This window comes from Leucoraja erinacea, chromosome 1 (genome assembly GCF_028641065.1).
Source record: "Leucoraja erinacea ecotype New England chromosome 1, Leri_hhj_1, whole genome shotgun sequence".
Classification (NCBI taxonomy): Eukaryota; Metazoa; Chordata; class Chondrichthyes; order Rajiformes; family Rajidae; genus Leucoraja; species Leucoraja erinaceus.
The window spans coordinates 168,800,489-168,821,747 of record NC_073377.1 but is presented as its reverse complement, the minus strand read 5'-3'; the positions used below and the strand labels follow the sequence as shown (position 1 = coordinate 168,821,747).

General features: G+C 41.6%; 1 protein-coding gene across 2 annotated transcripts in view; it reads left to right on the top strand.

Annotated features, from left to right (window-relative positions):
* The window catches only part of LOC129704572 (interleukin-15-like), a 58,490-nt gene that overhangs the window by 12,822 nt on the left and 24,409 nt on the right, over positions 1–21,259 (top strand). The window lies entirely within an intron of this gene.

Below are 21,259 nucleotides of genomic sequence, written 5' to 3'. Positions count from 1 at the left end.
CAAATTGCCATTGGTTGGGCTGACTTGATATTGTGGGGCAGCCCAGACAGAACAGTCCCATTCAGTTAAAGCTGCCACCATTCCTTGAATTCATCAGAGTATGCAGCCCTCATTTCCAAGTGCAACACATGTTCTTCCCAAGTTACCGAAACCTTTACTGCTTCCTTTAATTGTGGGGTAATCTAAGCTTCATCATAATTCTCATGTGTCGTTCATCAGCTAGAGTATGGTCCTGAACTTCTTGGCCAAGGACAAGAAGGCTCTGCAGAGAGTAGTGCGTTCAGCCGAACGCACTATGGGAACTTCACTCGCCCCCCTGCAGGAACTATACAACAGGAGGTGCAACTCCAGAGCAAATAAAATCATGGGAGACCCCTTCCACCTCTGCAAGAGACTGTTCCAGCTGCTACGGTCAGGCAAATGCCTCCGTTGCCATGCGGTGAGAACGGAACTGGTAAAGAAGGAGTTTCTTCCCAGAGGCAATTCGATGTCACTGTAAACGAGTTATCATCCTCGAGAGGGAATAATAACTGTACAGAAATAATAATAATATCCATTATTTATAGTAAACAAAACCAGTGTGTGAACCAAAGTGCTTTACAGAGATTGATTAAATTAATTTGTTGTTTTTTGCGCTAAAATGTCTACAAATCAAAAAAAGAGCTCTTCACTGTATCTCGGTACACATGACATTAATAAACTAAACTGGTAAAATAAACTAAACATTCCTAGTCGGGCCTGGTTCATGATGTCACGAGCCGAGTTCAGATCATCCTCGAGAGGGAAGGTGAACAACCGGTTCTGCAATGTGAGTTCAGAGAGTTAGGAAGAAGTCTGAAATGCCAGACGTCTAGGGTGGTTATCTCTGGATTGCTTCCAGTACCTCGTGCTAGTGAGGACAGGAACAGGGAGATAGTGGATCTGAATGTGTGGCTGGGGGGCTGGTGCAGGGAGCAAGGATTTAGATTTATAGACCACTGCGATCTCTTCTGGGGTAGGGGTGACCTGTACAAAAGGGACGGGTTACACCTTAACTGGAGGGGGACCGACATTCTGGCAGGCAGGTTTGCTAGGGCTACACGTGTGGGTTTAAACTAAATAGTGGGGGAGAGGGATTGACAAATTGGGAGTATAAAGATGGAGTTGAAGGGGAAGTGGCTACAGGAAAAATTGCAAAAGACTCTCGAATTAATGGGAAGGAAAGTTTGAGAAGGGATAAGAGGGTAAGGTCAGGGCCAGTTGCGAGCGGCACGAGGGGCAAAGTGAATACGGAGGTCAACGTGTTGTATATGAATGCGCAAAGTATACGAAATAAAGCTAGAGGCTCAGTTAGAAATTGGCAAGTATGATGTTGTGGGAATTACAGAGACATGGCTGCAAGAGGGCCAGGGCTGGGAACTGAATATTCAAGGTATACATCCTATCGAAAAGACAGACAGGTGGGCAGAGGGGGTGGGGTAGCTCTGTTGGTGAGGAATGAATTTCAGTCCCTTGCGAGGGGTGACATAGAATCAGGAGATGTGGAGTCAGTATGGATAGAACTAAGGAATTGTAAAGGTAAGAAGACCCTAATGGGAGTTATCTACAGGCCCCCAAACAGTAGCTTGGATATGGGGTGCAAGTTGAATCAGGAGTTAAAATTGGCATGTCGCAAAGGTAATGCTATGGTTGTTATGGGAGATTTCAATATGCAGGTAGACTGGGAAAATCAGGTTGGGACTGGACACCAAGATAGGGAGTTTGTAGAGTGCCTCCGTGATGGATTTTTTGAACATCTTGTATTGGAGCCTACCAGGGAGAAGGCAATTCTGGATTTAGTGTTATGTAATTAATCGGATTTGATAAAGGACTTCGAGGTTAATGAGCCATTAGGAGGCAGTGAGGCAGGTTTAATCTACAATTGGAGAGGGAGAAGAGTAGATCGGAGGTGTCAGTGTTACAGTTGAATAAAGGGGACTATGGAACCATGAGGGAGGAGCTGGCCAAAGTTGACTGGAAAGATACTCTAGCAGGGATGACAGTGGAACAAAAATGGCAGGTTTCTGGGAATAATACAGAAGATGCAGGGTCAGTTCATTCCTAGGAGGACGAAAGATTCCAAGGGGAGTAAGGGGCGACTGTGGCTGACAAGGGAAGTCTGGGACAGTATAAAAATAAAAGAGAAGAAGTACAACGTAGCAAAGAAGAGCGGGAAGCCAGAGGATTGGGTAATGTTTAAAGCGCAACAGAAGATAACTAAAAAGGAAATATGGGGAGAAAAGATGAGGTACAAAGGTAAGCTAGCCAAGAATATAAAGCAGGATAGTAAATGCTTCTTTAGGTATTTGAAGAGGAAAAAATTAGTTAGGATCAAAGTTGGACCCTTGAAGACTGAAAAATGTGAATTTATTATGGGGAACAAGGAAATGGCAGATGTTGAACATGTACTTTGGATCCATCTTCACTAAGGAGGACACAAACAATCTTCCTGATATAGTAGTGGCCAGAGGATCAAGGGTGACGGAGGAACTGAAGGAAATCCACATTAGGCAGGAAATGGTGTTGGATAGACTGATGGGACTGATGGCTGATAAATCCCCAGGGCCTGATGGTCTGCATCCCACGGTACTTAAGGAAGTGGCCCTAGAAATCGTGGATGCATTGGTGATAATTTTCCAATGTTCTATATATATTCAGGATCAGTTCCTGTGGATTGGAGGGTAGCTAATGTTATCCCACTTTATAAGAAAGGCAGGAGAGAGAAAACAGGGAATTATAGACCAGTCAGCCTGACATCGGTGGTAGGGAAGATGCTGGAGTCAATTATAAAAGATGAAATAGCGGAACATTTGGTTAGCAGTAACAGGATCGGTCCAAGTCAGCATGGATTTACGAAGGGGAAATCATGCTTGACTAATCTTCTGGATGTTTTTGAGGATGTAACTGGGAAAATGGACAAGGGAGACCCAATGGATGTAGTGTACCTGAACTTTCAGGAAGCGCTTGATAAGGTCCCACATAGGAGATTAGTGCGCAAAATTAGGGCACATGGTATTGGGGGTAGAGTGCTGACATGGATAGAGAAGTGGTTGGCAGACAGGAAACAAAGAGTAGGGATTAACGGGTCCATTTCAGAATGGCAGGCAGTGACTAGTGGGGTACCACAAGGCTCGGTGCTGGGACCACAACTATTTACAATTTACATCAATGATTTGGATAAAGGGATTCAAAGTAATATTAGCTAATTTGCAGATGACACAAAGCTGGGTGGCATTGTGAACTGTGAGGAGGATGCTATGAGAATGCAGGGTGACTTGGGCAGGTTGGGGGAGTGGGCAGATGCATGGCAGATGCAGTTTAATATGGATAAATGTGAGGTTATTCACTTTGGTAGCAAAAACAGGAAGGCAGATTGCTATCTAAATGGTGTCAAGTTGGGAAAAGGGGAAGTACAACGGGATCTGGGGGGTCCTTGTTCATCAGTCACTGAAAGTAAGCATGCAGGTACAGCAGGCAGTGAAGAAAACGAATGGCATGTTGGCCTTTATAACAAGAGTAGTTAAGTATAGGAGCAGAGGTCCTTCTGCAGTTGTATAGGGCCCCAGTGCGACCACACCTGCATATTGTGTGCAGTTTTGGTCCCCTAATTTGAGGAAGGACATTCTTGCTATTGAGGGAGTGCAGCGTAGGTTTACAAGGTTAATTCCTGGGATAGCGGGACTGTCATATGCTGAGAGAATGGAGCAGCTGGGCTTGTACACTCTGGAGTTTAAAAGGATGAGAGGGAATCTCATTGAAACATATAAGATTGTTAAGGGTTTGGACATGCTAGAGGCAGGAAACATGTTCCCAATGTTGGGGGAGTCCAGAACCAGGGGCCACAGTTTAAGAATAAGGAGTAAGCCATTTAGAACGGAGACGAGGTAACACTTTTTCTCACGGAGTTGTGAGTGTGGAATTTTCTGCCTCAGAGGGCGGTGGAGGCCAGGTTCTCTGGATACTTTCAAGAAAGAGCTAAATAGGGATCTCAAAAATAGCGGAGTCAATGGATATGGGGAGAAGGCAGGAACGGGGCACTGATTGGGGATGATCAGCCATGATCACATTGAATGGCGGTGCTGGCTCGAAGGGCCAAATGGCCTCCTCCTGCACCTATTGTCTGTTGTCTATTCATATTGTGTAAAACTGAAAAGAGCTCACTGAGCAATGCCACATATAATGCCTTTGAAAGACTATAAAGACTTGGTAAATGCATAAAAAACTTTACAAATAACATAACGTGTTGAAATAAACCATAAAAGAACTCCACATATAATAGACAATAGGTGCAGGAGGAGGCCATTTGGCCCTTCGAGCCTATATCCCCTCACTCCGCTATATAACTTTGATACTGTGCTGCAATGACCTCTCTAATTTTGAATTGTAACTTGGATGCACATGTATATCTCCCTAATTATGGTGACTCACACTTGTTCCCAACTGCAGAAGTGAATCATTTCTGATCGTAGTTTGACTGCAAGCAGTTCTTTTAACTTTTAAATGTTCCTCAGTTGTACAGTTTTATTTAATTCCAGATGATCACTCAGAGTTCTCTGTTCCCACATGTAAAGAGCATCAATCCTGTCTGCAAGATTGACAAGTTCCTGACGTTTACCTGTGACAATTTAATTGATCTTATTACCATGGCTTTTGCTTGTACCTTCAATATCTTATTCTCGACTCTTTACTGTAAATCTGTGAGATTGTTTCTTCTTAAACTTGTGACAATGGAAGCTACTGTGGAACAGCATCCCTCTTTTTGGTCCCAAATCAGAAGGACTGCCCCACCAGACTGATTCCTGGGATGTCGACTGTCTTGGTTTATACTTAGAATTTAAGATCGAGACTTAAAACTCAAAATTCTTACTCTTGAGGAATATTGCTCTTTCTTGGACATCCTCCTGAAACCGAGATGAGAGGCACACAGAGAGTGGTGAATCTCTGGAACTCTCTGCCACAGAGGGTAGTTGAGGCCAGTATTGGCTATGTTATGTACTTGTGGCTATCTATGAACCATGATGTTGTATAACATTAGTACCCATGTCTTAATCTACCAATGTAACGTTAGTACCTTCACTTAAAGCACTGGTCAACGAGAGTTGTTTTTTAAATGTGCTATAGAAATAAAAGTGACTAGACTTGACTTTTAATGAATTAGTTAATGTCTTGTCCTTTCAATGGAGGTCATCATGCTGGATGTTTTGACATTTATAATATTTAAGTATTTTGGTAGAAAGTTTCCAAAGGATTTCACGGCAGCAACATGAACATGTGCAACATTTTGGCGATGAACGCATCACTGGTGGAACTAGTGATGCGATTTCTCCATTAATTTGTATGTCTTACACATGGGAGACGTTAGAGATTCAGAGAAGGAAACGGGCACTCATTTTGTTCAGCTCACAGAATACTTGGAAAGTTCAGTTAAGGGCTCCTTGATTCTCATCGCATGCTGGGATTAGTGAAATAAAAATGATTAATGAATGAATGTGAAAGTCGCGTTCTGCTTTTACATTGCATTCTCTGACCTCTTTAATATTGCTTTGTTTGGGGTTAAATATCTTGCTGTAAATTTAGCCTCACCATGAAATTAAAGCCAATAATTTTGAATGCAATCAAACCAATAGACAAAATCTGATATAGTGCCAAAATATTAACTCAGTGAATTACTATTTGAGTACTGGATTTTATGACAAGATGTTTTCCCAGCTGTATGGTGGTGAAGATGGACACTAAAAGCTGGAGTAACTCAGTGGGCCAGACAGCATCTCTGGAGAAAAGGAATAGATGATGTTTCATAGAAACATAGAAACATAGAAAATAGGTGTAGGAGTAGGCCATTCGGCCCTTCGAGCCTGCACCGCCATTCAATATGGTCATGGCTGATCATCCAACTCAGTATCCTGTACCTGCCTTCTCTCCATACCCCCTGATCCCTTTAGCCACAAGGGCCACATCTAACTCCCTCTTAAATATAGCCAATGAACTGGCCTCAACTACCTTCTGTGGCAGAGAATTCCAGATTCACCACTCTCTGTGTGAAAAATGTTTTTCTCATCTCGGTCCTAAAAGACTTCCCCCTTATCGTTAAACTGTGACCCCTTGTTCTGGACTTCCCCAACATCGGGAACAATCTTCCTGCATCTAGCCTGTCCAACCCCTTAAGAATTTTGTAAGTTTCTATAAGATCCCCCCTCAATCTTCTAAATTCTAGCAAATACAAACCGAGTCTATCCATTCTTTCTTCATATGAAAGTCCTGACATCCCAGGAATCAGTCTGGTGAACCTTCTCTGTACTCCCTCTATGGCAAGAATGTCTTTCCTCAGATTAGGAGACCAAAACTGTACGCAATACTCCAGGCGTGGTCTCACCAAGACCCTGTACTACTGCAGTAGAACCTCCCTGCCCCTATACTCAAATCCTTTTGCTATGAATGCTAACATACCATTCGCTTTCTTCACTGCCTGCTGCACCTGCATGCCTACTTTTAATGACTGGTGTACCATGACACCCAGGTCTCGTTGCAACTCCCCCTTTCCTAATCGGCCACCATTCAGATAATAGTCTACTTTCCTGTTTTTGCTACCAAAGTGGATAACCTCACAAATTGTTTCGGGTCGAGATCCTTCTGCAGTTTAGATAAACTTTTCAAAGCTCAGTATTATTGATATGCCATTTACCATGTTGGACTATAGAAGCTAGGAAACATGCTAAGTTATAGTGAAATTCACCAGGATATTGATTAGGAGGATTGAACACAATGCAATATGGTTAAAAAAACAACTCTTTTTGTAAAAGTTGGGGATGATTTGCTAACAGTATAGGATTGGAGTTTGTATGTTCTCTCCGTGGAGTTTGTATGTTCTCCCCGTGGAGTTTGTATGTTCTCCCCGTGGAGTTTGTATGTCCTCATTGTGACCACATGGTTTTTTCTGGTGCTCCAGTTTCCTCCAACATTCCAAAGACGTCCAAGTTTGTAGGTTAATTGACTTTTGTAAATTGTTCCTAGAGTGTAGGATAGAACTAGTGTACAGGTAATTGATGGTTGGCACGGACAAGGTGGGCCGAAGGGCCTGTTTCCATGCTGTATCTCTAAACTAAACTAAACAGTGCAGGCAGACGGTATCATTGTGTAGCTATTCATCCTTGTGAATCAACGTACTAGCCCTAACAGTTACTCTCTTGCTGCAAGAGAATATGCAACTTTATTGATTGAGCAACTGAGGGTGGACAACCTGTAGATGTTGCAAGCATCTTTGGTTCCGGTTTGGAAGCAAGCCAACATAAGGGTTTTGGTGGTGACAATTGGCTCAATGGGCAGAACATTCTTTGCCAAGACCAGGAGCTGAGGGCATCTTTGAGAAATTGATTTGAATGGACAGATGCTCTGTGCTGTTCCACATTGGTTCATCTGGGAGAAGTACAGCACAGTGGCGCAGTGGCAGAGTTGCTGCCATACAGCGCCCGAGACTGGGTTCGACTCTTTCTACGGATGCTGTCTGTACGGAGTTTGGATGTTCTCCCTGTGACTGCATAGGTTTGCTCTCCTGTTTCCTCCCACGCTCCAAAGATGTACAGGTTTGTAGGTTCATTAACTTTGGCAAATTGAAAATTGTCCCTTGTGTGGGATAGTATTGGCGAACGGGGTGATCGCTGGTTGGCGTGGACCAGGTGTGCCGAAGGGCCTGTTTCAGCGCTGTTTCACTGAAGTCTAGAGTCTAAAGTGCTCCACGAACATCCTGGGTGGATATGGCCATACGCAGTCCTTGCTTCTCATCCCAATTCCAGCATTTTACCATGTTTGCTTATTCTCCTGAATATTCTGGGGGCATCTAGATTATGCAAGACGTTGAAGTCCAGACTGTAGATGCACCAATTCTTGTGACATTGAACATTAAAGAACTCTAGAATTCTGCAAGGTGGTTTGTAACAACCAAACACCAACTAACCTTTCAGTTGGTAGAAACAAGGAACTGTACATTCTGGTTTACGAAAATAGAGTTTGGAGTAACTTCCGAGGAAACTGATTATGTTTGATCAGACTTTACTGGACTTTACCTTGCATGAAACGTTGTTCACATTATTCACTTTACCATGTATCTGTACACTGTGGACGGTTTGATTTTGATCATGTATTGTCTTTCCGGTTTCTGGTTAGCATGCAACAAAAGATTCTCACCGTACCTCAGTGTACGTGACAATAATCTAAACAGAATTAACTCAGCAGGTCAGGCAGTATTTGTGGAGAACACGGATAGGTGATGTTATGGATTGGGATTGTTCTTCATCCAGATGCCTCGGGTCGGGGCCCTTCTTCAGACTTTCAAAAGATTGCTTAATTCAATGGTGCCAGATTAAAAGTGGGTGTTTGCTTCCAGTTTGGAAGTGGTGATTGACAAAGTACTCAGATTTCTCAACTTTATTTGTGTTATCTAAATTACATTGCTCCAATTAGATTGTATGCTGAGGCTTGTTCAACTTTTTAGTACAGTAATAATTTGACTCAAGGTGTGCATCCTTGATTTCACACATGGCTTCACAGGTGTTTGTTATTGCTCAGGTGTGTTTAATTGCCTCCTTCATGCAGGTATAAGAGAGCTCTCAGCACCGAGTCTTTCCTCCAGTCTTTCCATCACCTTTGGAAATGTTTATTGCTGTTCATCAACAGGAGTTGTGCCAATGAAAGTCAAGAGTCAAGAGAGTTTATTGTTATGTGTCCCAGATAGGACAATGAAATTCTTGCTTGCTGCAGCACAACAGAATATTGTCGGCATAAATACAGAACAGATCAGTGTGTCCATATACCATAGAATATATATATATACACACATAAATAAACAGTTAGTGAAATAGGCTGTTACAATTCAGAGTTTATTTGAATTTGTGTTTAATAGTCTAATGGCTGTGGGGAAGTGGCCATTCCTGAACCTGGATGTACCAGATTTCAGGCTCCTGTACCTTCTACCTGATGACAGCGGAGAGATGAGTGTGTGGCCAGGATGGTGTGGGTCCTTGATGATGTTGGCAGCCTTTTTGAGGCAGTGACTGCGATAGATCCCCTCGATGGTGGGAAGGTCAGAGCCGGTGATGGACTGGACAGTGGTCACAACTTTTTGTAGTCTTTTCCTCTCCAGGGCGCTCAAGTTGCCAAACCAAGCCACGATGCAACCGGTCAGCATGCTCTCTACTGTGCACCTGTAGATGTTAGAGAGAGTCCTCCTTGACAAACCGACTCTCCGTAATCTTCTCAGGAAGTAGAGGCGCTGATGTGCTTTCTTTATAATTGCATCAGTGTTCTCGGACCAGGAAAGATCTTCAGAAATATGCACGCCCAGGAATTTGAAGCTCTTGACCCTTTCCACCATCGACCCGTTGATATAAGCGGGACTGTGGGTCCCCATCCTACTCCTTCCAAAGTCCACAATCAGTTCTTTTATTTTGCTGGTGTTGAGGGCCAGGTTATTGTGCTGGCAACATTTGGTCAGTCGGTCGATCTCACTTCTATACTCTGACTTGTCTCCATCAGTGATACGTCCCACAACAGTGGTGTCGTCAGCGAACTTGATGATGGAGTTCGCACTATGACCGGCTATGCAGTCGTGAAGCCATTATGAGACTGATAAACAAGAATAAAACTGTTAAGAGACATCAGCGAAACCTTAGGGTTACCAAAGTCAATTGTTTGGAACATCATTAAGAAGAAAGAGGGTCAAGTCAAGTCACATTTATTTATAGAGCACATTTAAAAAAACAACTCTGGTTGGCCAAAGTGCTTTACATTTATTATAAGAATAGTGTAAACAAACAAACTAAATACATATATGCATATAGCCCTCGCTCAGTGGACGTCAGGAAAGGCTTGGGAGTATAGATAGGTTTTTAGTCTTGACTTAAAGTAGTCGATGGAGGGGGCAGTTTTGATGGGAAGAGGGATGATGCTGTTCCACAGTCTAGGAGCTGCAACCGCAAAGGCGCGCTCGCCCCTGAGCTTATGCCTAGACCACGGGATATTCAGCAGCCCCAAGTCGGCCGATCTGAGGGGCCTGGAGGTGGAGTGGTGGGTGAGAAGACTTTTAATGTAGGAGGGGGCAAGCCCATTGAGGGCTTTGTAGACATAGAGGAGGATCTTGAAATGTATACGGAACCGCACAGGGAGCCAGTGGAGACAGGCCAGGATTGGGGTGATGTGGTCCCTTTATCGGGTCCCGTCAGGAGTCTCGCTGCGGCGTTTTGGACCAGTTGCAGGTGGGACAGGGAAGATTGGCTGATGCCAGTGTCAAGGGAGTTGCAGTAATCTAGGCGGGAGGAGATAAATGTGTGGATGATCTTTTCAAGGTCATCAAACTGGAGGAATTGTTTTATTTTAGCTATCGTCCGAAGCTGGAAGAAGCTAGCTTTTACCACGGCATTGACTTGTTTGTCAAATGTCAGTGCTGAGTCAAATATCACGCCGAGGTTTTTCACGTGAGGTTTGAGTAGTGGGGTAAGGCTTCCAAAGCTGCCTGCTATAATTTTGATTGAGTCCGAGGGGCCGAGAAGGATGACCTCAGACTTACTCTCGTTTAGTTGGAGGAAGTTCTGGGCCATCCAGCACTTTTTATCCTCGAGGCAGCGGGTAAGGTTAAGCAGATTTGATTGGTTTTTGGGCTTCAGGGGGAGATAGAGTTGTGTATCGTCTGCGTAGCAATGGAGAGCAGAGCACTGGTGAGCTTACTAATCACAAAGGGACTGGCAGGCCAAGGAAGACCTCCACAGCTGATGACAGAAGAACTCTCTCTATAATAAAGAAAAATCCCCAAACACATGTCCGACAGATCAGAAATACTCTTCAGGAGTCAGGTGTGGATTTGTCAATGACCACTGTCTGCGGAAGACTCCATGAACAGAAATACAGAGGCTACACTGCAAGATGCAAACCACTGGTTAGCCACAAAAATAGGATGGCCAGGTTACAGTTTGCCAAGAAGAGCAACCACAGTTCTGGAAAACGGTCTTGTGGACAGACGAGATGAAGATTAACTTGTATCAGAGTGATGGCAAGAGCAAAGTGTGGAGGAGAGAAGGAACGGCCCAAGACCCAAAGCATACCACCTAATCTGTGAAACACAGTGGTGGGGGTGTTATGGCCTGGGCATGTATGGCTGCTGAAGGTACTGGCTCACTAATCTTCATTGATGATACAACTGCTGATGGTAGTAGCATAATGAATTCTGAAGTGTATAGACACATCCTATCTGCTCAAGTTCAAACAAATGCCTCAAAACCCATTGGCCAGCGGTTCATTCTACAACAAGACAATGATCCCAAACATACTGCTAAAGCAACAAAGGAGTTTTTCAAAGCTAAAAAATGGTCAACTCTAGCGTGGCCAAGTCAATCACCTGATCTGAACCCAATTGAGCATGCCTTTTATATGCTGAAGAGAAAACTGAAGGGGACTAGCCCCCAAAACACGCATAAGCTAAAGATGGCTGTAATACATGCCTGGCAGAGCATCACCAGAAAAGACACCCAGCAACTGGTGATGTCCATGAATCGCAGACTTCAAGCAGTCATTGCATGCAAAGGATATGTAACAAAATACTAAACATGATCACTTTCATTTACATGACATTGGTGTGTCCCAAACATTATGGTGCCCTGAAATGGGGGGACTATGTATAAACAGAGCTGTAATTTCTACATGGTGAAACCAAAATGTATAAAAATGGCCTTTAATAAAATATGACAATGTGCACTTTAACCACATGTGTTTTTTTTCTATTACCAATCTCAAATTGTGGAGTACAGAGGCAAATAAATAAATGATGGGTCTTTGTCCCAAACATTATGGAGGGCACTGTAACATCGCAGTACAACCTCCGAAAAGGCAGCACCCATAGTCAAGAGAGAACCCGGGTCTCTGGCGCTGTAAGGCAGCAGCTCCACTGCTGTGCCACACTGCAGCCCTATTCAAATCTTGCCAAAGCCACAACACCAGAAACATAGGAGATCAGAAACAAGTTGTTGCCTTGCATCTTTGGCTACTATGTTTGTATATATGTGAGTAGTTAGGATCTCTCTTAATAGTCAACAAGTTGAATCTTAACTTCATTGTTCAGTTTCAGTACATATGTCAATTAAACCGTTTTGAATCTTGCCTCTTAGCTTATTGAGTTGTAGAGTCTGATATCTGGCCGATTCACAAATAGTGACCTCCTAGTTCCTATGCATTTTATATTTTTAGAACACATTGAATGACGTTTAGAGTTGACTGAAATTAGATTTTAACTCTTAGCATAAGTCGGAACTACAGCACGTTCCACAAGGGAATAAGAATGCCAGACAAAGCATTGTTCAGGACCAACTTCTTGCAATATTAAGCTGACGAGTCTGATAGACAGTATGCCCAGCAAAAATGTTCAACTTGATCTGGGGCAGAGCGTATTAGTGATTCGCCAGCTCATGCAAGAAGTATTTTTTCATGTACCACAGTTATAAATAAATAACCAGCCCTTTGAACTTGAGCACGTTTACTATTATTACTTTCCCACCCTTATACATACAGTGATTTCAACAATTGACCATTTCACTCTCCTCACAGGGGCAAGGTTTCCAGATCCACACCTCCTCACCTGTTTTTTGGAATTCCTACTGCTCAGGGATCCCACATGTTCAGAGGAAGAAGGTTGAAGGAGTGGATACCAAAAGTATTTGATTCCGTTTTCAGAAGGAAGGATATTTAGAATGATCAAAGATGGGTGCAAAACATTTCTGTGGATCTTATTGCTCAGAATTTGCTTTCACTGGTGGGACCGCCTCAAATTATGGGCCTGTCCCACATGGGTGATTTTTCTGGGCGACTACAGGTGACTGCTGCAGAATTTTCAACGTTGAGAATTATTCGGCGACGGCGGTGACAATTTTTGCAGTCGTTGTTTGATGTAGGTGGTGTTGTAGGTTGTCGACAGGTGTCGTAGGTAAATTCCATTAAAACTAGTCCCTGGCAGTCGCTTAAAGAGTCGCCTAAGTGGTACAGGCCCATTACTGGTAATCATTTACATTAATATATCCGTGTCGGAAGGAGCTGCAAATGCTGGTTTATAGAGTAATAAACTAAACAATGATTTATGTAGTTTATTTGTTCAGGTTTAACTTTTATACCATTAAACTGAGAGTATTATGATCATTACTATGACCTTGATGGGGGACAGTAGTTGTAGAATTTTATGGAGACCAGAGGTACCAAGGCAATGGAAAACAAAGCATATTTTCATGGTCGGAAAATCTACGGGTACAAGGTGCGTTTTCCAATTTTAAGTAGAATTGATAAAAGACAGAAATGAACCTAGTTCTTGCCAACGGTTTAAAGGGCCGGTCCCACCAGCATGCGACCTGCATGAGGCAAGCGCGACCAAACCGGAAGCTGGGGCCGCGTGGAGGTCGAGTGAGTGACGTGAAGTTCGAGCGAAGTCCGCTCGTGACGTACGGCGGCAAGATGCTGCGTACGGCGTCAAGATGCTGCTCACGCCCGTCGAGGCGGTGCGTACGGCCACAATGCGGCTGCGGGCCGGCAGGCCGTTGCAGCGTGGAATTTTTGAACAAGGTCAGTTTTTCGGAGCCCCGCGCGATGTCGGGACCGGCTCCGCACAACTCCATACGGCTCCGACGATCAAAGTGGGACCGGCCCCGTGAGGCCGTACGGCACAAGTGACCACGTCAGGTCGCGCTTGCCGCATGGAGTCGCATGCTCGTGGGACAGGCCCTTAAGAGTGTAAAGACAAAAAGAAAATACATATCAACCAACAGATCAGGAGGTAAGGCGGGAGTTCTCCAAAATCAATCTTCCTTTCTAAGAGCATAATTTCTGAATACTTATGAGAATGAGAATTCTGCAGCAAGGGCGTTTTTAATTTGGGAATGTGGAAATAAACTTTATTTAAAAAAATGTTACAAATATTTACCAAGCTGCCAGAAACAAACCAAGAAAGCTGAAGCTTTGATTATATTTGTCTCCGTGCAATAAACAAATGTTGTTTGGATGGGTTTTTAAAATGTATCTTTCATTTACGAAGTGCATAAAATATATGGTTAACATCATGCAGTGGAGTGGAGAAGTTGAAACACAAATTAAGGAAATTATAACCACCTCACGGTGGAATGACTTGTGGAATTGGGGCAGCATTGTGCAAATAAATTCATGCCCTTTGTTTGATGATATGATTTAGTTTGTCAGTAATAGCTGCATTCATGTTATCAGTTATTCAGAACAAATCTGAGATGTCACATGGTGACAATAAACTGACCTTTGTGTGTTCCCATATTCCATTTATTAAACAATGAAGACAAACTTTCTGCATTTGATGCAAATATGGCGTATGTAAGTTAGCAATCATTTAACAACACTAAAGGTGGGGGTGTGCTATTGGGCTCTTGAATAATTCAGCTAAGTCCATGAAAATGTACCATGTTTTGAACAGTATGAATACTTTGTTAGTTGAGTGTGCCGGGAAAGTATGTTATCTTAAAGGTAATCCTAATTAGATACAGCAATACAAATTGTGGGAGATTGCAAGACTCCACCTGATATTGCCTCGGTAAAGCCAGCAGCATAATCAAGGACAAGTTGCACCCTGGCCACTCCTTCTCCTCTCACCCACCAGGCAGGAGGTATAGGTGTGAAAATGCACACATCCAGATTCAGGGACAGTTTCTTCTCAGCTTTTAGCAGGCAACTGAACCATCCAACCAACAACTAGAGAGCAGTTGTGAGCAACTATATTACAGTGCATTCAGAAAGTATTCAGACCCCTTCACTTTTTCCACATTTTGTTACGTTGCAGCCTTATTCTAAAATTGATTAAATTCATTTTTTAAATCATCAATCTACACTCAATACCCCATAATAAAAAAGCAAAAACAGGCGTTTAGAGATTTTTGTAAAGTAATTAAAAATAAATAACTGAAATATCACATTTACATAAGTCTTCAGGGCCTGCAATGCTGCAGAAATTGTTTTATACCCTTCCCCAGATCTGTGTCTCAACACAATCCTGTCTTGGAGGTCGACAGACAACTCCTTCGTCTTCATGGCTTGGGTTTTGCTCTGACATGCACTGTCAACTGTGGGATCTTATATAGACAGGTGTGTGCCTTTCCAAATCATGTACAATCAATTTACCACTTGTGGACTCCAATCAAGTGTAGAAACAACTCAAGGATAATTAATGGAAACAGCTCAATTTTAAGTGTCATAGCAAAGGGTCTAAATACTTATGTAAATGTGATATTTCTGTTGTTTCTTTTTAATTACTTTGCAAAAATCTAAACACATGTTTTTGCTTCTTCATTCTGGGATATTGTGTGTAGATTGATATAAAAAATGAATTTAATCCATTTTGAAATAAGGCTGTAACGTAACAAAATGTGGAAAAAGTGATGGTGTCATCTTCATCTAGCCCTAACTGTTATTCTCTTTACCGTATCTGTATGTTGGATGGCTCGATTGTAATCCACTGGTTGGTTAACACACAACAAAAGCCTTTCACCTCTGTACAAGTGACTAAAAAAATAAACTCATCCCAGACTAGTGCACATAGATGGATTGTGGAGGAAGGAGCTGCAAATGCTAGTTTACACCGAAGATAGACACAAAATGCTGGAGTAACTCAATGGGACAGACAGCATCTCTAGAGAGAAGGAATGGGTGACGTTTCAGGTCGAGACCCTTCAGGCCCATCAGAAGAAGCATCACATCCATTCCTTCTCTCCAGAGATGCTGCCTGTCCCGCACATAGATGGATAATGATACACGTAAGCAAAGGAGGCAAAAACTGGAAATGGTCACAAATAATATCAAATATATGTGAGGCAGGAATATTAGGAAGAGGCAGGAATATTGGGAACTAAACCTTATTCCCTTATGTATCTATACACTGTGAATGGATTGATTGTAATCATGTATTGTCTTTCTGCTGCTTGGTTAGCACGCAACAAAAGCTTTTCACTGCACATGTGACAATAAACTAAACTGAAACTGAACTATTTTAAGATAAAGGAGAAGGAGCGGGTAGGGCCGTCTATAGAAGCACATTCTTTGGTTAGATAGATATCTTGTTTACTAATATGATGTTGGATATATCTCATGTTTACTAGCATCTCTGGAGAAAATGGATAGGTGACATTTCGGGTGGGGACTAGAAACTTCACCTATCCATTTTCTCCAGAAATGCTGCCTGACCTGCAGAGTCACTCTCGCATTTGTTGTCGATCTTTGGTATAAACCAGCATTTTCAGCTTTTTTAAATTATATTTTATAAGAAATGTGTGAGGAAATATTATACAATAGAATTGTTCAGTAATAACTTGTGTGTGAGGAACTTGTGTTGAGTTGCAAGAGAAGCGTTTGGGGCTTTCAGAAATACATGTCGCCACAAAGAAATAAAGTACAAAGAACACACACACAGGAGAACAGATGGCTTATCATAACATGGAAATGTTGATCTGAATAAGCTTAGCTTTGTTTGCTTTGAAGCAGCTATAACGCTGTCAGATGTTGTATTTGGTTTAGTTTGGTGTTTAGAGTATAGGTTGTTAATGGGGTCTCTTCCCAGGACATAGGGACAATTTGTCGTTTCTTTGTGACACATCTTTCAGCTCTGGTGTGTCATTAAGAGTGTTTATGGTTGTTCATGTTGGGTCTTAGACAGCAAGACTAGATAATAGTCTGTGATATGGTTTGTGCTGTGTAAATGTACTTATGTTGAGATAAGAGATAAGGCATAGGTGATGATTGTGTGACCTTTGTATAAGGGTGATTTCTTATGTTTATAGAAAACTGAGAAAGTAACTCTGTTTTGATCTAAGTCAAACGATTGGGGTCTGCATATAGTAATCTTCCATTTGCTGTGTGGAATGCTATTAGTGAGGGTCGTAAAGAGGCCTTGCATTCCTTTCGTCCAGAGGTAGAAGGGGGAGATTGTAATTCAAAATGAAACTAGACCTGAGCTTGGTAAGAAGCAATTATAATTTATCCAGTGTGACAAGTATGGCCTTTGTGTGCTTGGAGTTGGGAATTGTGTGATTAGAAATAACTTAAGTTTTTACCACTTTGTAAGAATGGGGCAAAACTCATCTTTGTAATCCATAGTAGGTATGTTGCAAAACGTACCTGAAGCGTCGCTGAAAATCTGTCCCAGCCCGTGTGCGCGATTTTGGCGCCGTTTAGAGGGGGGCGGGTTTAAAACGCGATTTTCCCTAGGCTGTTCAAATCGAGGTTTTTCAGCCTAGTTAATTATTAACGAAAAATCGCTGTAAGATTCCTTTGCTTGAGCTATTATTAGTTTTAAGGGCTTTATTTAATTGTTATATTAGGTTAAAAATTAACCTCTAAACCCGCGACCGCCGACAACAGGCCAGATCTCATACAGGGGACAACAGAAGGTAGGCTGTTTATTTTTACGTTAAAAAGGGCTTCTTAAGATCCCTTTATACAAAGTTTAATGTTGCGAGTAGCTAATTTTGGGCCCATTATATCCCGCAGTATTTTTCTGGGCATTTGAGGGCACAAATCTACTGCAATGTGAACGTTCTAAACCAGCGCGTTCACAGGATCCCACTAGAAAGCTGATTTAAATGGACTTTAATTTACAGCAATTAAACACTAAATTCCTTCCATTTGGCCTATAAATTAATGTAAATGAGATTTAAAGATCATGTTTTATTGTGAATTGTTTGTGAATATTATTTGGACACTTAGGCTATTTAAAAATGTTAATCATTTATTAAGAAATGGATAGATGTTTAGATCTAGTAATTGAAGTTTGGAATTAGCTACAATTGGGTAACTAACTAATTATATGCTTTAATTTCAGGTCATCCAAGTAAGATTATTTTATATTTGTTTCAGAATGGTTCAATCTATGATAACTGAAAATTTCATTCAGTTCTCTTAATTTTTAAGAAGGTTATGGGCTTTTGACTGTCCATGATCACAGCTTTTTTGTTATGTCCATAGAAAATCAATAGGGAACAAGATGCTAATTTCCGAGTATGAAAATGGCCATAACTTTTTAAATACTTGAGATATGAAAGTGAATTAGGTGTCAAATTAAACTTATTTTTATGCTTTATCTGATGGGATAAATTGCAGACTTGATTTTTTAAATCTCAACATTTTGTAACATTGCTATCCATAGGTAACTGTATTTTAACTATGTAGTTGTAGGGACATTATTTGTGAAGTGTATTGTGTTTTCATTAGGATTGTAAGTATTAGACTTTGTTTAAATCTGAAGTTTTAGAAATAACTTTTCCGAAAGTGAAAATATATGTTTTGTGTGTATGTATTGTGTGATTGATGTATGATGTGTATTGTATATTCTGAGAGGTGGTCTATGAGAATTGATTTTATATTTCTGTGGTTTTACTCTACTCCACTTAGTCATGTGACTGCACATGTTGTCAATCACTGGAAAGGATTTAGTTGATTGGTTAATGCAAATAAGCTAATGTATGGTTATCCATAATGATTGGCTAATATTTTGCCACACCTTCTGTACCATAATTGCCTAATACCTATAATAATGAGTTAAGTTTGAACCAAATTTGCTAGCTCTTTAGACCTGCCCTGGAGCTTCCAGCTCTGTGTTAGAAGGTTTAAAGAATTATCCAGCGCTGTCAGAATAACAAATCGATTTTAACAGCAATGGTTTGAATCAAGTTTTCTTGAATTAGACTGGCAAAAGAACTCAGTTTAACATGTGGATTAGGTGGAAGGTGTGTGTCTCACAATTCAGACTTGCTAGAGATACCTGTGGAACTCCAAACCCTTGGTTTGACTGTGTACGGGCGTCCACAAAGGGGGCTAACATGATTAAGGAGCTGAAAAGTAAATATAAACAGGGATCTTGGACTAGATTGGTAGCGTGACCCCAGGCTAGCATAATATTGAGGTGTAAGTGTATATCTGTTTCATGTTCTTTGAATAAATATTATAGCGTGTACCATTTCTCAATTTTCTGATCATTTACTTACCGATAGCTAGATGGAGGTGGGCAATTATTGGTGGGCATGTGGCTCCTGGATGATATTTTACCTCTCCAGAGCCAGCATTAGGCAAGCCAATGAGTGGCTATGGAACATTTTGATGGGACATGATCAACCAAGGTCATCGTCCATTTCGGTACAAGGACATGGGTAGAAAGAGAATGTTGCCCTCAGTATAAACAACTGAGAGAGATTAAGCATTGCCTAATGTTGTAATATCTGAATTATCCCAGAGCCACGTGATAGTGGAAGCAGAAATAAGAGGACAGTGGAGGTGAACGAGAGGTAGGGTTCAGGATAGCTGAGGCAATTGAGACCGTTCTAGAGAATGTGGGATTTGTATGGCAACAGCACCCGGGCCAATATCTTGGTAGGTTTGCTGTTGTTAAAGGGGAGAATATAATTAGCTCGGCTGTGAGACCATTCAGAATGGATGATAGAATAAGATGGGAAGGTAACTTTTCAGGACAGAACAAATGAAGGCTAACTAATAGACAATTTAGGAGATTAGCAGTTCTAAACAGGGTTTTTCTCCCACTGTATAAGGCTGAGTTGGTACTCAATGACACAACAGACACTAGACAATAGGTGCAGGAGTAGGCCATTTGGCCCTTCGTACCTGCACCGCCATTCAATGTGATCATGGCAGATCATCCCCAATCAGTACTCCGTTCCTGCCTTCTCCCCATATCCCCTGACTCCGCTATTTTTAAGAGCCCTATCTAGCTCTCTCTTGAAAGCATCCAGAGAACCTGCCTCCACCGTCCTCTGAGGCAGAGAATTCCACAGACTCACCACACTGTGAGAAAAAGTGTTTCCTCGTCTCCGTTCTAAATGGCTTACTCCTTATTCTTAAACTGTGGCCCCTTGGCTTAAAGATGCCCAATTCATAATTCCAGACACAAGGAGCGAATGGGGTTTCAATATTTGGTTTATTGGGTTAGTTGGGTCACTTTTTGGTTATGGTTACTTATGTTATGTTGAAAATGAATATTGAAAACGGTTTCTATTTTATAATGAAGATTGAGTTCTTGAGATTCAACCTCCTATCTGCACCTCATTTAGTTTATTAGATAATAATTTGCAGACTTCATTGTACACTAGACAATATTCCAGGAATCATGTTGATAGTAACCATATGTCAGGCAAGAGTGATCGCAATGTGCTCAGTGACAACAGCAAGGTACGCAAACCATTTGGGCTTCAGTTTGGGCTTCATTTCAATTTGGATAGCAAGGCAAACTCACTCATTGATTAATAGGATGCAGATCCATTATTATTATTATTATTATTAAAGCTTTATTTCAGACACAGGTCCATATACACATCAAACAGTACAAAGAATTACAGATACATTAAGAAATTGCATATTAGCCTAAAATATATATAAGCTATTGCACCAATGCCATCTTAGCCTAGAAGTGAATCTATAGCAGCTTTTCAGAGGGCTGACTAAGGCTTCAATTATGTGGTTCTCTGACTTGTCCAGGCGACACATAAAACTAAACATCAGCTGTCTTAAGAGTGCCTCACAGGTTGGCACTCTAGTGGACACAAACAATTGACTGGCACTATGCCACCTAGGGACACGAAGTAGCAACCTCATTGCATCATTGTATGCTACCTTAAGCCTCTGCATACTCTTTTTCTTATACTTAGACCGTTCAATTATTCTTTCAATTTCCACACAGAACAAATCAGGGAGTTAATTCTGAAATGGATTACGTATTCAGTAGGACATAAACATTTGAATGTCCTGACGGACTTTAACGAACGCAACATTTTCATTGGGACTTGTCGCTTTCCAATTAGATATCCTTTAGCCCCTTTGTGGCCTCGTACTGTGGGAGATGACAGCGATTTAAAAATAATTCACCACGTAGTGTGTGTGTGAGCACACAAGCGCATGTGTGTGTAAATGTATTTATAATATTGAACAAATAATTGCTGAAACGTGGAGCTTGAATTCTAGTTGGGCTGTTGCTTGATATTTGAGCTAATCCTGTAATCACATCAAAATATTGATATAGGTTTTTGTTTTGTGTGTGTGTGTATATATATGAATGCAAACGTATCGACACTTATTGCAGAGTGATGTTGCTGACATTACACAGTTCTATTTAGGACAATGTTTGTTTTTCCATTTGATGCATCCACACATATTTTAACTATTTTCATATTTAATTCTGTCCTAAAAAAAATCTAAAATAAGT